This window comes from Monodelphis domestica, chromosome 4 (assembly GCF_027887165.1).
Source record: "Monodelphis domestica isolate mMonDom1 chromosome 4, mMonDom1.pri, whole genome shotgun sequence".
NCBI classification, from domain to species: Eukaryota; Metazoa; Chordata; class Mammalia; order Didelphimorphia; family Didelphidae; genus Monodelphis; species Monodelphis domestica.
In genome coordinates, this window is record NC_077230.1 from 64,028,739 (window position 1) to 64,051,152 (window position 22,414).

Sequence of the window (22,414 nt, forward strand, 5' to 3'; positions counted from 1 at the left end):
ATGATGCCTTCCCCAACCCAATTCCCTGTCTTCTCTTTCCTTTCAATGACCACTACAACCTTGTCTTCTAAGTTAACTTTTCTGGACTAAGCAAAGCAAAGTTAATATGTCCTTATAACTTAGAGGCCAAACAAAAGTCTTCAAGATCACTCTAATCTGGTCCTGGACAGTCAGACCTTATGGAAAGCCATGAGTCAGGTTTTCTCTTTCTATCTGCTTCTGCCCCATCCCCAGAGTAACTTCAGGGAAATTTCCTCATCAAATCTTGGTGGCTCATGACTAGGATCTTCTCCATAGGGATGCATAAGGGAAGGACCCCTGGAAGTATTTCCCCTAAATTGTACCAGTGTACCATACTCTATGTATGGTTATAGTCTTCTCAAAATGTGGGACCCACAGTCACCTCTAGAAAAGGATTTCTTTTGCAATATGAGTTTCAGATATAGAATTGCTTGCTATTGCCTCTGACAGAAACTATTCATCACACAAAGGAAATGACAGGGGTGTATGAAAGAAGTACAGAAAATATAAAATATTTCAAATAGTTCATTATATTAATATACTTTCTTGCCTTCCCCCCCACCAAAAGAAAAATGATTTTATGGGAATACTTAATAGTTATTTTGTATTCACTTTGAAATTACACTCTCCAAGAATCTCATGAGGTCCATCTCTGATAACTGGACCAGGAAGACTTTTTTTTTCTTAGTCATTCAACTATTATATGAAAAAAAAGAAGTAGTATTCTCCTCTGAGAAGCATATTACTATTTGAATCTTCTCTCTAATAATGACTGATATCTGAATCCATGACTCAACAACTCTTTAATAGATAGTCTATAAACATCTTTTTTTTTTTCTCCCCTCAGGATTCTTCAATTGTGCTCAGGAATGACAATAATGGGGGCTTGAATGAATAATGTTTATTAAGCACTGTGGTACTATGTTTCTGAACCTATATTACATTCTGGGGTGAAATATTAAAATGTGAGAGTCCCTGTCCCATAAGGAATGTATATACAAGGGAGAAGTGGCCAAGGTCCATATCTGAGTGGATTAAGCCCCACAGGGAATAGACTATGAAGGTTCACTGGTCTAAAATGGGAGCAGCTGGATAGCTCTGTGGATTGAGAACCAGGCCTAGAGATGGGAAGTCCTAGGTTCAAATCTGGCCTCAGACACTTCCCAGCTGTGTGACCTTGGGCAAGTCACTTAACCCCCATTGCCTAGTCCTTACCACTCTTCTGCCTTGGAACCAATACACAGTATAGATTTTAAGATGGAAGGTAAAGGTTTTAAAAATAAATAAATAAATAAATAAAATGGTAGAATGAAAGGAAGTATCACAAGATGGGCAGAATAGAGGGTTGTATGGGATGTGACAGACATGGATATTATATTTTAATTAATCGTTTATTTTGGGTTAACTCCCAAAACTCCCACCTTACTTTAGAGTCATTTGGACCCACTTTATCTTAAGGAGTCAATCTTAGTCCTCTTATGTTCTCTCTATACCTTTCTCTCAAAGATATGACTGTAGCCTTCCTTCTAATATTGCTATATATTCTATCTTGGCAATTTTATCCATTCCTGTAAGTTTAATTGCCAACTCAAGGTCGGACAAGTTCAAAATGGGGGTTGGGGAGCAAGGAGGAAGTGAACACAGGATGTACTTTTAAGTTTCATCTACATTAATAATATTTTTCAATCACTTTCTTAAAATCCATACAATTAATAAAATAAATATATACATGTATAAATTATAAAGACACAATTTTCAAAAAATCAAATCTCTGATTTTTAGTATTTTTACATTTCGAAGATGTAAATGCTTACACTGAAAATTAAACAATCAGCTTTAGTTGGCTGATTTTAGTTGACTCTAGCACACCCCTGCATCTAGGTAGATAAATAGCAATGCCAAATCTCTAACCCTAGTGTTTGCCAAAAAAGTGTGCCCCCACATTCCTAATGGAAATATTCACTTGGATGTTCTGAGAGTCAAACCCAACATAACACATTGTTGTTTCCAAAAAACAACAATAAAAACTGGTTTAAACCTTCCTATTTCTTTTAGTGGCTCTCAGCAAATGGTGGGATGACATCAAGATTTTGAACATGAAGATTCCCTTTTTATTCTCTCTTTTTCTCACCCACCATGTCTGTTATTATAAAGTTCTTTCAATTCTACCTCCACAATAGCTCTCAAATATACCTAATTTTTCACACACTTCCTTCTAAAATCCTTTTGGCTCTCATTACCATATACTTAAACCACTTCAATAGCATCTTAAGAAGTCTGCTTGCTTCCCATGCCTCCTCTCTCTAATTGATACTTCATGCCACTTCTAGATTAGTATTTTTGAGTGCAAGTCTGATCATGTCATTCTTTCTTCTCAAAACCTTTTAGTGTTTGACCATTTCTTACTATTACATAATAAACTTAAACTCTTGAGCCCAGCATTCCAATTCTCCCAGAATCATCACTATACCTATCTAGCTTTGGGTGGCAATTCCTCTTAACATAGAGTATCCTTCAGTTAAATTGAATTTATTTTTCCACATTTTTCCCCATTCTTCCAAAGCTATGCCAATCCCTAACACATTTGTTATATATGGAAATGTTCTCCTTTCCTTCAGCTATTCCTGTTAAAATTCTGTTTAACCTTCAGCTCCAGTTCAATAACATCTCTGTGAAGCTTCTTCTTGACAAAAATGATCTTCCCCTTTGTGAATATCACAAAACACTCTGTACATCATGTATGTGTTTACCTTGGTTGATTGTGGTGTTACCTACCTTTTTATCCCATTTAATTTCATGAATTCAAGAATTAGATCCCATTTATCTTTATATCTCCTCCAGAACATAACATAATCTTTTAAATATCAGTAAGCACCGACGTGGTACAGTGGAAAGAGCCCTAGACAAGATGTCAGGAAGACATATTTAAATCCCACTTTAGACAATTGCTATCTGTGTGACTTTAGGCAAGTCACTGAACGTTTCTAGGCTAAAATTTACATATCTGTAAAATAGAGTTGTTGGACTTAGTGGCTTTTAAACTATAAATCATGATTTTATATAAACATATTAAAAATGTTTGACAAAAGATCTTCTGATGTATGTTAGAAGCTATCAAGAGTTTAAGAAATAAATCTCAAAGGTTAAGTGACTTGAAGTGACATGAAGGAAGGAGTCACTTAACTCCTTTGTGGTTACAAAACAAGTGTCAGATGTGGGATTTGAACGTAGGTCTCCCTGACAAGTCCAGCACTTCATCTCCTTTATCACATTGCTTCTTTACCTTGGATAGTATAGTCATGTAATAATTAAAATAAAATCTCAATTCAATTTTAGAATTCCAATTAGTTAAAAAGAAAAATGGTTCTTATAATTGTCAGCGACAGCTGAGGCTCATCATCAACTGAATGGGGATGAGGTAGGTTTGAAAAGAATAGGAGTCCCAGGCATCTTAATGAAAAGAAGCTTTTCCCTCCCTTTTGCCACTCCAGAGGCTTCTTTTTAACTTTGTTGAATCACTTCTTGACTCCCATCTGGCAAATTGATGAATGATTCTGATCTGATGCTCTTGAAGCATAGCTTCTGTTTTTCCCCATTCTGTATTAGATATACTGATTAGTAGGGAGATCTGAAACCTCACCCCATCCAGTTCTTATCTCTTCTTTATAAGTTTCACTCATGTTCGCCTTTCCATAATTACTGAGGGTGAATTTTCTAACAAAAGTAATTTAGATTCAGATTTAGAACCAACTTTACAATAGCAACCAGGCAGGGCTTTGACAATAACTTTGACAGTCCCTAATTCAGGATGGTCTGAAAACTTCTACATATTGATTACAAGGCAAATCTCACTATTAAAAAAAAGTGAAGGGAGAAAAGGCTCGAAGGTAGGCTTTTTTAAACTAATGAGGAGAACTGATGGATCTCTCAATAAATATAAAAATCTCTTAAATTATTATATTCAAACATCAAAGTCTGTAATTGAAAAAGAAGTTAAAGTCCTCTTAGGAACATCAGTGATGACTATAAGATATCCTAATATAAATTACTAATGCAGTAGAATCAATTCAGCATAAATTAATGTATAGGCCTAAAAAAAAAGAAATCCAAACACTACACCTGGGGAAGTTAAATTGACTTGAAGAATTTTAACTGTTGCATTTCTTGACATGCCTTCATTTGAACAATAAGAACAGAAAGTCCACAAATATAATACATTTTATCAGATTTTTTTTCGAAAAAAATAAAATGTAGAAGCATTAAAAAAGCACAAGTTTCTATACACAATCCTCTGGCTCCTTGGCAACACAGCAGCTGTATTTAATGTAAAAGCGGCAGCTATGAAATTGTTTATAGAAAAGAAAAACCCTTGTTTATAGAACGCCAGTGCCATGAAAAGCATTCAAGGTCTGTAAGCACAACTGAAAGTCTATACTGGGCATGGACAAACAGCATTTCTAAAATATGTAGTGTTCCTTGGCTTTTCTTTCGCTTCTCCTATATTTACCTGAGTGGGCAATATGATGGGGTGAATAGAATATTGACTTCAGAGTCAAGTAACCCTGAGCACAAGTCCTGGCTCACATACAGGGTGTTCCAAAAGTTTTAGTGCATTTTATGTGTTTAGTTTTTTTTTTTTTCTGGTAGGTAAAAGCTATTAAAACCAAAAACCATATGAAGATTTTTGGACTTCCTGTATATTTGTTGTGATGCCATGAAGCTGTTACTTAATTCACAGTCCCCTCAGAAGTGTGTTAAGTCATCAAGATAGAAATAAGCTTCCAAACTGTTGTCTCAAAAGAATGGTTTTCCATACCAGAATATCTCTACACCAAAAAAGCACTCATCCAGACAAAAACCAGTGGAACATAAAATCTTTCTTGGCAAGTAAGTTTTTTAATATCTCTAAGCCTCAGTTTCCTTATCTTTAAAATAGGAGAAATGGATGAAACCAATCTCCAAGTTTATTTTAACCTAAAATTATCTTTTACCTCCCAAATCCTTCCCAGCTTTAAATTTATGATCCTAATGGTATGACAAGTTTGGAAAATTACATTTTCTTTCATTATTTTGGTTATGATTTTAGAGTACCTCTCCTCTCTCTGAAGAAACCATTTTGTAATATATGGCCAGAAAGGGAACACACACACACACAAAGGAAATGGAGAGAGAAAGAGAGAGAGAGAGACAGAGAGAGAGAGAGAAAGAGAGAGAGAGAGACAGAGAGAGAGAGAGAAAGAGAGAGAGAGAGAGAGAGAGAGAGAGAGAGAGAGAGAGAGAGAGAGAGAGAGAGAGAGAGAGAGAGAGAGAGAGAGAGAGAGAGAGAGAATTGAGAGGGGGAAGATTGTCTTTCCCCTCTCTTCCCTTTGGGGGAAGTCTTGTCTCCCTGAGGAAAGGAGTATGTCTCCTCAGAGAATGGTTCTGGGAGATGAAGGTTAAGAACTAGAGGGAGGAGCTTTGGTAAAATGACACTCTTCTTCCCCTTTTTCGTCTCAACTATTGCTGAGAGTCAGAATGGACTCTGGGTCCTTCAGGTATACCAACTGCCACTTCCCCCCCCCCCCCCCAAGACCTTGGGTTACTCCTCAACCCGGGAGATATAGTTGCTCCTTGAGTCTGGTTGTTTGAAGTCTTGGGATCCTGAACCTTATTCCCTCCTTGTTGGGGAGAGGTATGGTTCTCCCCAAATCTTCAGCCTTCTTTCCTAGTCTCAGAAACTATTCACAGCTATGGTAGGGACTTAATTTGGATTCACAGAGGGAAGGGAGAGGGAAGGGAAGTGGGTGAGCAGGAAGCCCTATGGATTTGTCCCCTCTGGCAAACTGACCCCTATAAGATCTTGGGGTTCAGGCTCTTGAGCTTGACCACTCTTCTGGCCAGTTGCTGGGTTGGTCCCTACTCCTGAGCTAATTAGTTGAGTAGTAGAGTTCAGGAACAAGTTAGTGAAAGAGATGGAAAATAGAGATCCTTGAAAATGGGGGTCTCAGGGGGCAACTGGGGAGCCCAGAGGATTGAGAGACAGGTCTAGAGGCAGGAGTTCCTAGGCTCAAATCGGGCCTCAGACACTTCCTAGCTGTGTGACCCTTGGCAAGTCACTTGACCCTCATTGCCAAGCCCTTACCACTCTTGGGCCTTGGAGCCAATCCACAGTATTGATTCCAAGACGTAAGATAAGGTAAAAAGAAAAAGGAAAGAAAAGAAAAGGGGGGTCTCAGAGGATGGCTTTTCCAAGTCCAGGTCCACAATATTCATTGATGACTGAGATTTTGTTGAGAGCCAATTGAGAGATATTCAGGGGTTCACAGGGAAACAATGATCTCCAGAGAGATCCAAGCTTCTTCCTACCCAGAGAGAGATGCCTCTACCCCCGCTCCTAGCTGGAAGAAGTGAGGAGATCAGTTGGAGTTTCCAAGCTTCAGATTCTCTGACTGGAATCTTGAGTTTTTTCTTCTTGCACCTTCGTGGCTCTCTCTCTGCATCTGATTTCTGCCTTGTACAAATTGGATTTGATTCCTCTCTTACAAATTTCAGAATTCAATATTTTTTGGCAGGGGGAAGGGCAGTTATTACAAGACTTAGAAAACAGTTAACTCAGTGACAGATTCAATTAAATCAGTTCTTTGATATGTCAAATTATGGGATTGGTAATGTGAAATATAAGCATCTTTTAAGAATTAAAATAAAAACAAAAATTGTTACACTATGACATTAAACAGGAAATTATGCAACTTGACTAACCTTCTGATATTTACTAATAGGGTAAATGGTAAATTAAATCTACATAAAAATCAGAAAGCTCAGTTTTACCTTCTTTCCTTACCAAAATGTTACTTTTCTAATTGAAACAGAAAAGTGTTAAGAAGCTGGGAATAGCTAAAAGGAAATAGCTAAAAGGAATGGCTAAAGAAGAAACAAAAATCCAGAGTTCTAGATAATCAACAAACTCAATATATAACTGGATAAATTATGCATTATTTAATTTAATTTGAGATTTGGAATGCTACAGGGAGACCATACGTAATGCTGAGCCCTAGAGTTGGAGTAAGAAAACATGGATTTGCATTGGGCACTTTTGATTTACTTGACCTGTAAGTTTTAGGAAGATACTTTGGCTTCCTGAAATCTAGTTAATTCTTATGTAAAATGGAGACTATACTTTACCTTACCTCATGTTGTTGTTGGTATTGTTCAATCTTTTTGTAAATATCTAAACAATAGGAAGTCAGTGTGGCATGATGGGAAAAATATAATGGTCCTACAGTCAGAGGACCTTTGTTCAAATCCCATTTCTGATTTCTATATCTGTCAAGCCATTCAGCCATCTTTCTTTTCTTAACGAGTGTTATCTATGTCTTTTTTGTTTATTTGTTTTAACCTCAATTATTTCCGGAAGTACTTTCTCTATCATTTTCAGAATCCTAGTTTGAATACTCCTTTTTAGATAATGAAATATCATTGAAGAAAAAAATAGACAAATTTGATAATACATAAAAAAAATTCTGTCCTAAGTATCTAATGTCTCTTAGGGAGGTAGTCCATATTTTGTTTGCTATTCTCCAAGACCATTTGTTTGTATGTCTGTGTTTTTTTATTCAGAATTCAATTTCCTTTTAATGATCTTTTCATTTAAGCTTTTATAATAATTGTGCATTTTTTTCTTTAGGTTCTTATTTTACTAGGAATCAATTTATACAAATATTTGTTTCTCAGCATTCACTCTCATAACTACCATTTTCTACTGCTCAATATCTTATTATAGGTATATGCCACATTTGGCCATATTTTCTAGTGATAGACAAGCCGCTTTGTATGCTGGTCTTTGTATGGCAAAAAGTGCTGCTGTTTATATTTTAGTATTTACTAGACTTTTCTAGCTGTCTTTGAACTGAACTTCTTCAGGTATATGCCTAATAATGAAATCTCTGGATAAAATTAAATTAATACCTTTCTCGTTTTTTCCATAATTATAAATTGATATTCAGGTGAGTTGAATTAGTTTAGAACTCTATCTTCAGGGCACGAATTTTTATGTTTTCTCATAGGCCTTCCATCAGTGTACTTTCCTACTTTTCACACTTTTTGGTTACCTTTGTCATTTGGATGGTTGTGAAGTAAAAATTTCTTATATGGTTATTTATATCCTATAAATCTTCTATTGAGAACTCTTTATATAATTTGATTACTTTTACATGGGGTTTTAGCTTTTGGTCTAGTATTCTTATGTTTGTGGTATATTTTTTTCAACATCAGACTTTTACCAATGATATTTCATAAAACTAGTTTGATATCACAGTTTTTCTTCTGATTCCATCTTAATTAATTTAATTCCTGTAAAATTGATAAAATTTATGTAAATGGAATTATTTGCTTTATTTTTCATATTTTCCTTTTGTTAATAATGCTTAATTATTTCTAAAGGTTTCTCATTCTCTATTTTTTTGTAATAATGTGACCTTTCTGGCCATAAAAAAAAAAGAGGTTTCATCTATAAAATAAATTTAGTACTTGAAAGGATATTAGACACCATCAAATCCAACTTCCTCATTTTACTACTGAGGAAATTCAGTCACAGAGCTAAAGTGACTTGACCATGGTCTGAGACTAGACTCATAATCATTTATTTTTAGTTCAAATATAGTGCTCTATTATGTATTCTTTCTTACAATTGTAGCTCATGGTAGAATATGGTAAGAGTTGAAAAAAATTTCTTAATTTCAGTTAAAATACATTCCCATTTTCTGAGGGCAGCTAGGTGGCTCAGTGGATTGAGAGCCAGGTCTAGAGATGAGAGGCCGTAAATTCAAATCTGACCTGAAACACTTCCTAGCAATGAGATGAGATGCTAGTTCTTACTGCTGCTCTACCTTGGAACCAATATATAGTATTGATTCTATGATGGTAGGCGAGGGTTTTTAAAAAATATTTTCTCCATTTTTAGTCACTTCATCCAATGAAATATCCTCCATTAATTTATGTTTTTGAGTTTTTCAAATAGTAGAATTTTTTATTACTCCTGTTTCTTGCTTATTCAATCTGTTTTACTGATTTTCTTTCTATTTCTTAAATTGTTTTTCATGATTACTATTCATAGTATGAGTTGAACTTTAATATAAACTTATTCTTCCCATAATCCAACTTTTTTATTATTTCCTTGAATAAGAACTCTTATTTCTCAAAAAAAATGTATTATTGTTTTGTCTAGTTTTTTAAAACATCCCTTGTAAACATTTACAAAAATTTTCTTTTAGTTTTTCCTTGAAAATTAGATTGGTAATTCAGTTTATAAATTAATTCAATCATTTTATTATATCATGATTATATTTAATATTCACATTATATTAATCATAATGTCAATATTAGCTATGAATAACCATCCAAATATTTTATTTTAATTTAATGAATTATTATTTTTCTATAAAGAAGATTATTATTTTTAATGTTAATCTTTCATGTGTTATAGTAGATTAAATCATATTTTATTTATTTTATACCATTATTAATGGAATTTGTGCAAATAGAAATTTGATACACCTGAGCTATATTTACCCAGTATCCTTTTGTTACATCATCACTTTGCTTCCAAACGTTTGGGAAATGAGTTTGCTGGAAGCACCACCCTTGGGGCTTCTCTGGTAGTTCTGTGCTCTCTCCTGGGTGTGAGATCTGGGAAGCTCTCTTTTTACTGAGGCTATTATTTCCTTTGCTTCAAGTTATTATTATTAAATCTTATTTAAAATAATACTTGGAGTATTTAGATATTAATTTTTAATCTTATAAATTTCAGGGGTAGCTAAGATTATGTAGTGGATGAATTCCAGGCCTGGAGTCGGAAAGACTCATCTTTCTGAATTCAAATCTGGCCTCAGACACTTACTAGCTAAGTGACCCTGGGCAAGCCACTTAACCTTGTTACCTTCAGTTTCTTCATTGGTAAAATGAGCTGGAGGAGGAAATGACATATCATTTCAGTATCTTTGCCAAGAAAACCATAAATGGGATCACAAAGACTCAGACAGGGCTTAAATGAATGAACAACATCCACATTAATAGAATTTATCTTTTTATCATGCATGCCTATTTTTATATCACTCTATAGAAATGTCAGTGATTTTTTTGAATTTATTTTTTTTCAAAAAATACAGTCTTGTCATCTGCAAATAAAGCTCATTTTATTTCTGTAGTAGTAATAGTAGTAGTAGTAGTAATAGTAACATTTATAATAGTGCCAAATTTCATTTGATTCTCACAACAACTCTAGGTACTAGTATCATATGCATTTTATAGTTGAGGAAGCTGAATTAAAAAGGTTAGATAACTTTCCTAGGGTCATACAGCTAGGATTTCTGAAAGTATACTTTAACTTAAGTGTTCATGACTCCACAGCTAGCACTCTAGCCACTGAACTACCTAGCTGTCATATTGAGGCTTACATCTTTTTTTTCCTTTTATGTAATTGATATAGCCAGCATTAACAGAATTATGTCAAATAAAATGGACATATTTTTCAAATACGTACCTATTCTTGCTTTATCCCTGTGGTTATTGTCAAAGCTTCTAGTTACTCTTTTGCTCAAAATTCTTCAAGGGTTGGCTTATGCTCAATATTATACATAAAATCCAAACTATAATTTAGGGTTCAAGATTTTCTTCAATTATAACTCTGCCTCTACTACTTCCTTAAATATAGCTTATGCTTCAGTCAAAGTGGACTCACTCATCATCAGTGATGAGGTAGCAAATTTAGATTGATTGAAACTGAAAAAGGAGAGTTTCTGAGCAATACAAGCAGAGGGAGAGTCTGAAAGGGACAATGGGGAGCAAGGAGTATGCCAAATTCTCTACTTCAATCTTTGAATGTGTTAGGGTCCGGGGTTTTCGCCCACCACCACAGAAGACCAATACACAATGCAATTAGCAAGAGGGTCATTTATTGATCTGGTACACAAGGGGAAACTCAGCCAAAAGAGTTTCCCCCGTAGTCTGGGGATGCTGGGGTATATATACCCTCCAGCATGTATGGCCCCCCCTAGTCCTCATCTGGTACATACCATTGTTGGAATGTTGCCAGCATTTATGGCCCCTAAGTTCTTATCTGGTACCTGCTGCTGGGACCTTGACATATCAACTTCCAAGGCCCGGCAGTTTCCTGCTCAGGCCTCCCTCAAATGAAAGTTCAGTTGTGGAGGTGGAGTCAAGATGGCAGCTTAGAGGAAGTAAAAGTTCAGACCTCTGAAAACCCTTCCTTACCAATTACAAACTAAATGCTCCTAGGGAACAGAAAATCAAACCTAATAATAGGACAGAGCCAAGGAACCCTCCTGCTGGACCCAACTTCAAAGGTACACTCCCCAAAAGCCTGAATTCCAGAACACTCGGGTTTAAGGGGAAGGAAGAAGGAAGGTCCCAAGACTCCTCCCTCACCTAGAGCACTGAGCCTCCAGTGGTAGCTGGAACCTCTGGGTGGGCAAAGGTTCTAGTCTGGAAGGAGTACCTTGCAGGCAAAGCTATTCCAGGCTTAGAGCATAGAACACAGGCAGTAGGGAAGCAGTTAGAGAAGAAGCACAGAACAGGCAGCCTAGTTGCACCAACAGAGACACTCCATATTGCCCCCCCCCCTTCCCAAGGTTTTGGCCTCAGGGCACATCCAATTCTGCAACTCATCTGAGCATAATCCCATCAAAGCCTTCAGAGGGCCTGGAAGCTCAAGCTGCAACACCCCTCCCTCACAGACTGAGCTGAGAGATTTGTTGACTAAGCCCCAAGGGTGAAGGCTGATAGAAGCCCAAAACCAGAGATACAACACAAAATGAGAGGAGCAAAATCACAGGCAACTACAAGAATTAAAGAAGGTGTAAATATAAGCAAACAACAGAAAAAGAAAAAATAAATTACAATTGACAGATTCTATCTAGGCAAGGAACAAAGAGCAAAAGGAACAGAGAAGGATGAAGGAACAGCAAGCAAAAAGCAGAAACTCCAGAGAATTGGATAGAGGCTTTGGAAGAACTCAAAATGAAGTTCAAAACACAATTAAGAGAGGCTGAAGACAACTTTAACAGCAAGATAAGTCATCTGGAAACAGAAAACAGTGTCTTGAAAGCCAAAATTAATTAGCTTGAAAATGAGGCAAAGGAGATGAAAGACCAGAAGGAGAAGAATGACCAAAAAGCCAGGGATAAAATTCAGTCTTTAAAAACTAGAATCCAACAACTAGAAGCAAATGACTATACAAGGCAGCAGAAAGCTATAAAACAAAATGAAAAAAATAATTGAAGAAAATATGAAACACCTCATCCACAAAACAGAAGATCACAAAAACAAGTCAAGGAGAGACAACTTAAGAATCATTGGAGTGTCAGAAGATCATGACAAAGAAAAAATCTGGACATCACACTACAACGAGTTATCCAAGAAAATATCCCTGACATTCTAGAACAAGAGAGAAATGTAGAGATTGAAAGAATCCATAGATCTCCTCCTGTACTTAATCCCCAAATGACAATACCCAGGCATGTAATAGTCAAGTTCAAGAACTATCACACCAAGGAAAAAAATATTACAAGCTGCTAAGAAGAAGTCATTTAGACACCATGGAACTGCAGTGAGGATAACACAGGATATGGCTGCATCTACACTGAAGGACCAAAAAGCATGGAATATAATATTGCGGAAAGCAAGGGAACTGGGTCTTCAAACAAGAATCAACTATCTAGAAAACTGACTATATTCTTACAGGGGAAAATATGGTCATTTAACAAAATAGAAGAATTCCAAAAATTTGTAAAGAAAAGACCAGACCTGAACAGAAAATTTCATGCCTAAACACAGAACTCAAGAGAATCATCAAAAGGTAATTAAAAAAGAGTGTAAAAAGAAAAACAAAACCAGAAAAAAACCAAAAACATTTTTAAGCGACCCAATAACTTAAAATAATATGTATCCCTATAAGAAAAGAAGTCATTGGTAACTCTGAAATATTGTTACAACCACCTGGGCAGGTAGAAGAATTACACTTAGAGGGAAGAGTGACAAACTATATTGAATGAAATGCCAAGACATAAATATGTATATAAATATGTATGCATAAATAGACTACCTAAACAAGTCAATATCAGAAAAAGAAATTGAACAAGCCATCAAAGAACTCCCTAAGAAAAAATCCCCAGGTCCAGATGGATTTACAAATGGATTCTATCAGACATTCAAAGAACAACTAATCCCAATATTATACAAACTATTTGACAGAATAAGCAAAGAAGGAATTCTACCAATTCCTTTTACTACACAAATATGGTACTGATTCCAAAGCCAGGCAGGTCAAAAACAGAAAGAAAACTACAGACTAATCTCCTAAATGAATATAGATGCAAAAATCTTAAATGGGATACTAGTAAAAAGACTCCAGCAAGTGATCACAAGGGTTATTCACTATGAACAGGTAGAATTCATACCAGGAATTGTGAACCTTAAAAATTCTCAGACCCTACTTCATAAGATTTGGTTAAGACCATTCCCTATTTTTTTTAAATATATTTTATTTGATCATTTCCAAGCATTATTCATTAAAGACATAGATCATTTTCTTTTCCTCCCCCCCACCCCCCATAGCCGACGCGTAGATCCACTGGGCATTACATGTTTTCTTGATTTGAACCCATTGCTTTGTTGATAATATTTACATTAGAGTGTTCATTTAGAGTCTCTCCTCTGTCATGTCCCCTCAACCGCTGTATTCAGGCAGTTGCTTTTCCTCGGTGTTTCCACTCCCATAGTTTATCCTTTGTTTATGAATAGTGTTTTTTTCTCCTAGATACCTGCAAATTGTTCAGGGACCCCATTTTTAAACAATGAAGAGCAGGAATGTGAGACCTCTACTCCACCCCTACTTAATCCACACTTTAGGGGAAGATAAAGTTGTAAACTCCTTGCTGAACCATGAAAAATATTTAAACCCATACTTATAGAAAGGTGAAAGTTCTTAAGCTGTGCCTATTTTTAGATCTGATACAAAAGGGTGCTAAGTACTTATAAAGGTCAGGCAACTTGTGAATTTACAAAGGCAAAGAGGTGAGAACTTACTCAGAGGTTTTTCAGGTGTGAACTTAAAAGTTTAAACCTTCTTAGGTGTGAACTAAGAATGGTCTGTCCTTTGGAAAACATCTACTGTGATTGGTAGATGTGAGAACTTAGGGGAGGTGACCTAGGAGAAAATTCCCTTTAAAAGGAGGTCAAAAAGAGGTCTTTTTCAGCTGGGAAAAGCTGAATTGGAGGAGGCAGCTGGCCAAAGCTGCCTTGAAGGGTCTCTCTTGGGGCTCCCTCTCAGAGATCTTGTGGTGAGTTGATAAAAGACTGACTGATCCCTCTCTTCGGGTTTTCAGCTTAGGCTGGCTCATGCTGGCCTAGCCTGGTATAGGCCTTTTCTCATTTCCTTTTTCTCTCTCTCTCTCCCTTTCATTAATTCCTCATTTGTATTAATTAAAATCTCTATAAAACCCAGTTGACTTGGGTATATTTCATATTTGGGAATTTTTCCCTGGCGACCACCTTATATTTTGATTTAAAACAAGACACTGTCTTGAAACCATATTTTTAGTGGTCACAATTTAAGCCAAAACACTCCTTTATCTGCCACAGTTTATGTCTTCCACTATTTTAATCATCACAGAATGCAATGATGGTATAATATTAGGAAAACCATCTACATAATTGACCATATCAACCAGCAAACCAACAAAAATTACACGATTGTCTCAATAGATGCAGAAAAATCCTTTGACAAAATACAATCAACCCTCAGTCCTATTGAAAACACTAGAAAGCAAAGGAATAGAAGGGTCTTTCCTAAAAATAATAAACAATATATATCTAAAACCATCATCAAACAACATCTGCAATGGGGATGAACTAGAAGCCTTCCCAATAAATCAGGGATGAAACAAGGATGACCATTATCACCTCTATTATTTAACATTGTACTAGAAACACTAGCTGTAGCATTTAGGGAAGAAAAATAAATTGAAGGTATTAAAATAGGTAATGAGGAGACTAAGCTATCACTCTTTGCAGATGATATGATGGTCTACTTAAATTATGGTCTACTTAGATTCCTAGAGAATCTAAAAAGCTTGTGGAAATTATCAACAACTTTAGTAAAGTTTCAGGATACAAAATAAACCAAGATAAGTCATCAGCATTTCTACATATTTCCAACGCATCTCAGCAGCAAGACTTAGAAAGAGAAATTCAATTTAAAGTCATCCTAGACAATAGAAAATACTCAGGAATCTATCTGCCGAGACAAATACAGTAACTATATGAACACAACTACAAAACATTCTCCACACAATTAAAACTAGACCTAACAATTGGAAAAACATTGTATGCTCATGGGTAGGATGAGCTAACATAATAAAAATGACAATCCTACCCAAATCAGTTTTCTTATCTATTGCAATACCTTTTGAAATACCAAAAAACTTTGTTACTGAATTAGATAAAAACATAACAAAGTTCATTTGGAAGAACAAAAGATCAAGGATATCCAGGGAAATCATGAAAAAAAAATGTGAAGGAAGGAGGCCTTGCCATCCCAGATCTCAAATTATACTATAAAGTAGAGGTCATCAAAACAATTTGGTACTGGCTAAGAGACAGAAAGGAGGATCAGTGGAATAGACTAGGAGTAAGTGACCCCAGCAAAACAGTCTATGATAAGTCCAAAGATCCCAGCTTTTGGGACTAAACTACAGTATTTGATAAAAACTGCTGAAAATTGGAAGACAGTATGGGAGAGATTAGGTTTGGATCAACATCTCATACCCTACACCAAGATAAACTCAGAATGGGGGAATGATTTGAATATGAAGAAGACACTATAAGTACATTAGATGAACATAGAATAGTATATATGTTAGATCTTTGGAAAAGGAAAGATTTTAAAACCAAGCAAGAATTAGGAAAAATTACAAAATGTAAAATCAATGATTTTGATTATGTCAAATTAAAAAGGTTTTGTTTTTTTTGTTTACAAACAAAACCAATGCAACCAAAATCAGAAGGGAAGCAACAAATTGAGAAACAATCTTCAAAACAAAAACCTCTGACAAAGGTCTAATTACTCAAATTTATACTGAGCTAAGTCAATTGTACAAAAAATCAGGCCATTCTCCAATTGATAAATGGGCAAGGAACATGAATAGGCAATTTTCAGTTAAAGAAATAAAAATTATTAATAAGCACATAAAAATGTTCTAAATCTCTTTTAATCAGAGAGATGCAAATCAAAACAACTCTGAGGTATCACCTCACACCTAGCAAATTGGCTAACATGACAGCAAAGGAAAATAATGAATGTTTGAGGGGATGCACTGCTGGTGAAGTTGTGATTGATCCAACCATTCTGGAGAGCAATTTGGAACTATGCCCAAAGGGTGCTAAAAGACTGTTTGCCCTTTAATCCAGCCATAAGCACTGTTGGGTTTGTACCCCAAAGAGATAGTAAAGAAAAAGACTTGTACAAGAATATTCATAGCTGCACTCTTTGTGATGGCAAAAAATTGGAAAATGAGGGGATGCCCTTCAATTGGGGAATGGCTGAACACATTGTGGTGTAAGTTGTTGATGGAATACTATTTTACTCTAAGGAATGGTGACCTGACTGATTTCTATATGTACTGGAATGACCTCCAGGAATTGATGCAGAGTGAGAGGAGCAGAACCAGGAGAACATTGTACACAGAGACTGATACACTGTGGTACAATCGAATATATTGGACTTCTCCGTGAGTGGCAATGCAGTGATCCAGAACAACTTGGAAGGATCTATGAGAAAAAACACTATCCACATTCAAAGGAAAAAATTGTGAGAATAGAAACACAGAAGAAAAACAATTGCTTGATTACATGGGTTTAGGGGATATGATTGGGTATGAAGACTCTAAATGAACATTCTAATGCAAACACCAACAACATGGAAATAGGTTTTGATCAAGGACATATGTAATACCCGTGGAATTGCCCATCAGCTATGGGAAGAGTGGGAGGAGGGAAGGGAGGGAAAAATTTTGATTCTTGTAACCAAGGAATAATGTTCTAAACTGACTAAATAAAAAAATTTATATTAAAAAAATAAAAGGAAGTGCAGTTGCTACTAGAAAAGGTGACCATGGAAAAGCTACACCATAGAGAACCCAGCTTTCAGTGAGTACAAAAAATATGAAAGAAGAATTAATTTTTCATTTGAAAATTTTATTTAATTAGTTAATTAAGAATATTTTTCCCTGGTTTCATGATTTGTGTTCTTTCCTTCCTCTCCTTCCACTCCCCTCCTGTAGCCAACACATAATTCCACTGGGTTTAATGTGTCATTGATCAATACCGATTTCCACTATGTTGATCGCTTGGAGTCTACATGCCCAGTCATATCCCCATTGACCCATGTGATCAAGCAGTTGTTTTTCTTCTGTGTTTCTACTTCCACAGTTTGAAAGAAGAATTAAAATAAAAATTTAAAGAGAAAAACAAGTTTCCCCTCCACAGAACAGGCATTTGAAAGAATGGAGTGGAACGGGCCTTTAAAGTTTTGTTTAAGGGGATTGGGAGTAAGGGCACAGACACTGAGGCATGGAAAATGTGTTCAAATGACAGAAAGGGTTCACAATCATTGAAAGAGTGAGGAAATTACAAAGCAGGAGTTTTTTAATCAACAATAAGTAAAAGATGGTTATCAACAGCACTAGAGATTTGACCTTTGGGGGGAAATAGCCCTGTGGGGCAGACTCTGGCATATTAGTGGAAGGAGCCTAACATGAACACAAAGGCAGGAAGGTAATGTAGCTACTCCCTTGATCTGAGAGATGCTATGGGTTATAAACAAGTAGTGTATTCTTTATTATGTTTATCATTTCTTTTCCAAAAATACAGGTCATTCGCAGCTGAAGTCCTTTTGACAATTCAGCAAAGCTAGGCAAAAAGTTTGCCAGAGTTAGGAACTAAAAAAGTCAACTTTGATTTGATAAATCCACAATAATCCATATGTTTTATCTGTAATGTGTTGTTATATTGACCTAGAAACAGGTAAACCTGGGGGAATGATTACTGACTCCCTGAGAAATACTTATTTTTCACTGGTGGTCAGGGGGTGGAACACAATAAAAGCTAATATGAGTATGAAACCACCAAGCCTCTTAACTTTTCAATCAAGTGGAATCCAATTAATGATTATAACTAGATTTGGGTACTTAAATATAGAATAGGAAAATAACTTACAGAAAGAATTTTTGATTTGTCCAAGGTCACAAATCTATTAAGTGGAAGAGATAGAATGAGAATTCATGCTCCTATCTCCAGATTCCATGTCCTTTCCATTAGAGCAGTGGTTGAGAGATCTTGAATGGTCCTCAAGACTCTTTCATGGAGTATCTATTTTCATAATAAGAATGACATTTAATTTCTAATATTGTAAATATTGATAGATATATCCATTATAAACAAAAGCTTTTTTGGAGGATGGAATAAAAAAATAATTCTTACCCCTTCATATATGGAGGGCTAGGATCTGTAATTTCCAGGGAACTTTGCTTTCATTCAGGAGCTCTGCTTGGTTTTGATTCCAAAGTCCATTATGTGCCAACTGTAGATATCCTTGCTTCCTACCTCTTGCTTTTCAGCTTCCTTTTGTGTTTTGTCTTCCCACATTAGGTTGTAAGCTCCTGTCTTTTTTGTATCCCTAATATTTACAGAGTGCCTGGAACATTAAAGGTACTGAATAAATATTTATTGAATTGAATCAAATTGAAGTGTAAATATGGAAATAGGTGTCAAGTGATAATATATTTATAATCCAGTGCAATTGCTTGTCAGCTCAGGGAGGGGGAAGGGAAGAGGGGAAGGAGAAAAAATGAATCATGTAACCATGGAAAAAATACTTAAAAATTTAAAAAATTAATAAATTTAGTGTAAAGGGGGTCTGAGACCAAAAAGTATGAGAACCAATGTATTATACTACCTGTCAGATTTCTTTTTTTCTATAACTTCTTTTAAAAATGGAATGCTTATAATGCTTTTATTGTTATTAGTTGTATCCTATTCTTTGTGCCTCCATTGGGTGGTTCTCTTGGCAAAGTTATTGAAATGGTTTGCAATTTCCTTCTCTAATTCATTTTAGATATGAAAAATTGAGGCAAATAGGGTTAAGTGACTTGCCTGCAGCCACAGAACTAGTAAGTGTCTGAGGCTGGATTTCAACTCATGAAGATGAGTTTTCCTGATTTCAAGTCCAGTACTCTATCTACTGTGCCACCTTATGTCTGGCCAATAAAACCTTTAGGAATATCTAGAGATTATTTGCTATCTTTAAGGTATTTTGAGAGCTCTCTCCTACTCTTGTTTTTATCAAGCTTCAGTTTTTCATATAGAAAAAAACATTAACTGAAAATTATATTAAGTTAAATTTTATTTGCAGATACTAATTCTTTTCCTCTAACAACTTCCCTCTATCCTCATTAGGAAAGCAAAAAATATGAGATATTTTATTAATTTGAATCATCCTTTTTCAGGAATGATACTATTCTTTGTATCCTTATAATTTTAGTATATGTGTTGTTAAATCAAGCACTGCAAAGGTATTTTAAAGGCACCTACTATTTCATTTTAGGTAGGCAAGCCAACAACAACATGAGATTTAACATATTGAAATTTGCATAATCATCTCATTTAAGAATTGTTTTGCAGAGGCTTTTGAGGTGTTACATAAACAGATAAAATATAAGAACGCTAAAAGATATATTAAAGTTCTTTTTACAAAATGGGTCAGGTCCAGTCACACACGTAGTGTTTAAACACACTGTTTGAAGGGCAAAATAAATTTAATCTTTCTGAAAACATATTTTATAATGATCTTCTTTCATTAAGTATCCATTGACATTCTCTCCAGCCTGGCAACCATAGTTTCTGCAGCTTGCAATTTAATGGGACCAAAACAGCTCTCATTTCTCTTGAGAATATATTCTCTTATGTTCCACTACCAGCACAATGCTGAAGATAAAAATGGCCCTAAGATCATAAAAGATTTGGCAAGCAAATTAATCCAGTAGTGCCACTAGAGCCTACATCCTGACATTATCAATGCAAAAATTCCTAGACTTTACTTTCTGATAGTTCCATTATTTATAATTTGAATTAATAATGTGGCATATCAGATAGAGCTCTGGAGCTGGAGTCAAACATAAATGAGTTTAAATTCTACCTCAGATACTAGTATAACTAGTACAGCTGGTACAGATGACCCTCAAAAATACTTAACTCCTTCTCAGTTTCCTCAGCCCTAAAATGAGGAGGTCAACAGGAAAACAAAAGAAAATGGTAGAACTGGAGGAAATATAGGCCAACTCCCTCCACAATTATATCAGAGCAAGAAATGATTGGGAAATGCAAGGGAAAATCAAATGGGTCATCTTTCCAATCTAAGAGTACAAATTCAACTAATAATTGAGTGATCAGGGAAGGACCTTTAGAACAGTGGTGGTCTATGATCATAGACTCAGACTCAAAGACTCCAAATAGTATGATGCCAAATGTGAGGAACCCTTAGGTCAAATCACGGGCTCTGTCATGGGATCTGGATGGAGCTACTCTATCAGCACACAACTCAGGTACAGTTGTAGAATAGGGCTATGTCAGCTGTATAGTCACTTTGAAGTAGCAAAGCCTTCCAGACTGCTGTTAGGGCTGGCTTCAACTAATATCTCATCAAGTATTTCCTAGGGGCAAGTTAGAAACTGGACCCAAACTGGAGTTTGGAATTGATAAAACTCAGGAGAACAGTGATCAGATGGTGTTTTGATATAACTCCAGAGGATCTGTTAAAAGTTTGCAGCTTTCTGGTTCAAGTCACTCTTGGGACCTTTGAATTAGACAACCTGTAATAGAAGAAGAAAATAGTGTCGATAACCAAATAAGATAAGCCAAGAAGTGATGTTAGAAGAATAGGTAAATACACACAAACAAACAAACAACAACAACAAAAACCAGAGTTTTGATACCAGTGGAAAATAACTTTGAAAGATCTACAAGAAAATTCTCAAATAAAATCATAACTTGGACACAAAATCAATAAGAAACATTAGAATCAATGACAAAACCTTTTAAAAAGAAATCAAAATTATTTTCTAAATGACATGATTTTTCAATGAAAAAATTAGAAAAGAAATTAGAAACAAAGATAGCTCAACTGAAAAGGTACAAAACTTAATCTTCAAAATTCTTCTTGAAACTTATAATGAGCCAAACCAAAGTTAATAATTCCATGGAACATCAAGAAATGTTATATAAAACAATATTTGTTATATATAAATATATATATATATATATAATAGAGAGAGAACTGGATCAAATTTAGAGGAATTTGTTGCATTAATCAATTGATAAATGGTCAAAGAATATGAATATATCAGTCTCAGATGAAGAAAAACTATAGTCACATGAAAAAATGCTCCAAATCACAATTTATTAGAGAAATGCAAATTAAAGCAACTCTGAAATGCAACCTCACACCTTTCATATTAGCTGTTTTGACCAAAAAGGCAAATGATAAGTTTTGGAGAGGATGTGGTAAAATCTCAACATTAATATACTGCTGGTGGAGCTGTAAACTAATAAAACCATTCTGGAGTGCAATCTGGAACTATTTCCAAAAAAAACACAAAAATGTGAATACCCTTTGACCTAGCAATACCACTACTAAGTCTATACACCAAAGGGATCAAAGACAGAGGGAAAATGACTTATTGGTGCAAAGATATTCATAGTAGCTCTTTTTTTGGTAGCAAAAACTATAAAGTTAAGGGTTATGCATAAATTTGGGAATGCTTAAACAAGTTGTGGTATATAATTGTAATGCAATACTATTGTGCCATAAAAATGATGAACAAAATAATCACAAAAAATCCTGGAAAGACATGAAATGATGAAAAGTGAAGTGAATAATCAACTGTGAAGGAATCATCAGCAATATTAAGGATAATCCATGACAATATCAAGGGAATCATGATGAAAAAGGCTATGCACAGCCATAAAAAAGAACTGATGGAGTCCGAAAACAGATAGAAATATAGCATTTTTCACTTTATTTCTCCCATGATTTTTTCACTAGTGTAATTAATGTCTGTCTTCTTTCACAACATGGTGACCATGGAAATATGTATTCTATGACAATACATATACCACCTATATCAGATTTATCTTGGGGAGGGGAAGGATAGGAAGGAGAGAGAACATGAATTTCAAAATGTCAGAAGACAATTATTAAAATTTTATCAATATGTAAAAACATTTTAAAATTAAAAATAGAATCATTTGAGTCCATGAAAGCCATAGTATAGCCTGAATATCATGT